Below are 1,796 nucleotides of genomic sequence, written 5' to 3' on the forward strand. Positions count from 1 at the left end.
ACACACACACACACACACTGCCTCTATAACAGCACAGGATATTTTTTTCTAAGAATGACTTTTATTAATGATTTTTTTTCAGTCAGTGAAAATATTTTGTTAATTAAATATATTCTTGAACACCAATTAAATGTAATAAAAATGTTTACTTTCATAGGAATATTGCCAGCTAGATTTCTTTTTTCTCAAATTTCTTCCTTCAGATTTCTAATCTGAATTTCCGTACCTCAAATACTAAATTATTGCAAACGTATGTTTGTAAAATCACATTGTAAGAATTTTTGAGACACAATAGTTTTAATGGCTGACCTGAACCAGCTGTAAAAGAAAGCATAGATAAATGGATTCAGCATGGAGTTTGACAGTGCAAGCCAGTTAAGTGTTTCAAACACAGGTACTGGTACTGAATTGTTAGTAAACGGAAGAAATGTGATGTAAAGAAAGAAAGGAGTCCAACAAAAGAGAAAAACCCCCAGAACTGTAGCCAGAGTTTTTGTTGCCTTTCTTTCCATCTTGCTGGCAGTTACTCCACACTTCATCCTAGTTTGGATGATTCTTGCCTGTTTCTGTGCAACAAGGAAAATCTTCAGGTAGACACACAATATTGCAATGACTGGGAGGTAAAATGACAATAAAATTCCTAATGTGTTTGCAATAAGATCATCTACAAAACAGCTTTCCTCGCATTCCTTTTCCAATCTTGGTAATATCATAGTGATGCCAGTAAGAGCAGAAACCCCCCAGCTAACAGTAATCATGATGAATACAACGCGGCGGCTGATTTTAGATTTATATGTTAGTGGCTGACACACGGCATAATATCTGTCAACAGAAATACAACACAGATGCAGGATAGAGCATGTGCTGAGTAATATATCAAAGCTGTCTCTAACTTTACAAAATAAACTTTCATGATACATACATGAGCTGAGAGAGAATGCCATGCTGAAAGGAAACACTAGAATCCCTACAAGCAGGTCAGCCACAGCCAGAGACAGAATGAGGGAGTTAGTAGGAGTGTGGAGCTGTTTGAAGTAAAACACAGAGATTATTACAAGGAGATTCCCGCACACTGTGACAAGAGACAAAAGTGTAAGCAAACCATACAACATTACACATACAGCAGAAGGTGTTGTGGTTAGTTCATAGCTGAAATTATTTATCTCATAGCAGGGATGTAAGGCAGCCACAGCGTCAGTCCTGTTGACTGTTACTCCTGTCTCCATGATGACCTGAAATTAAATGTATTTAAATTTAGAAGCATGAATCATTCCAAAGAAATAATCACATCAAACTCATTGTTTATAATGACTGCTACAGACAGATATACAGTGGCCCTGTGAAATTCCTGACTTACAACAACAACAAAGAACTGCACATCTGTGTTAGTTTTTTTTAAAGCATGTCTTCACAACATGGTCAACACCTACTATTGCATCTCCATAATGTTTGTCCAATGAGAATTGTAAACAGTTTAATCTAATAGCAGTGATAGGCAATGTTTCAGCATGTGTGTGTACTTACAGGTATGACATTTCTGTTGTATCCTCAACCTAATAATTGTGTTTTATGAATTCCGTGAAGGGCTGTCAAATTGTTCAAAAGTCCTTGAATGAAATTTTTTTATTGTGTGGGTGTGTGTGTGTGTGTGTGTGCATTTGTGGGAACTTATGGTTTGTGGGCCTAATTTGTCAGGTTACACATCAGCTTTACGAAACCAATAGGTTTGAGACCTTTTTTGATGGTCTCTTAATATGTGATTTTTAAAGTGTTATAATTTTTGAGAAATATAAAAA

The sequence above is a fragment of the Nothobranchius furzeri genome, chromosome 2 (assembly GCF_043380555.1).
Source record: "Nothobranchius furzeri strain GRZ-AD chromosome 2, NfurGRZ-RIMD1, whole genome shotgun sequence".
In the NCBI taxonomy this organism is placed as follows: Eukaryota; Metazoa; Chordata; class Actinopteri; order Cyprinodontiformes; family Nothobranchiidae; genus Nothobranchius; species Nothobranchius furzeri.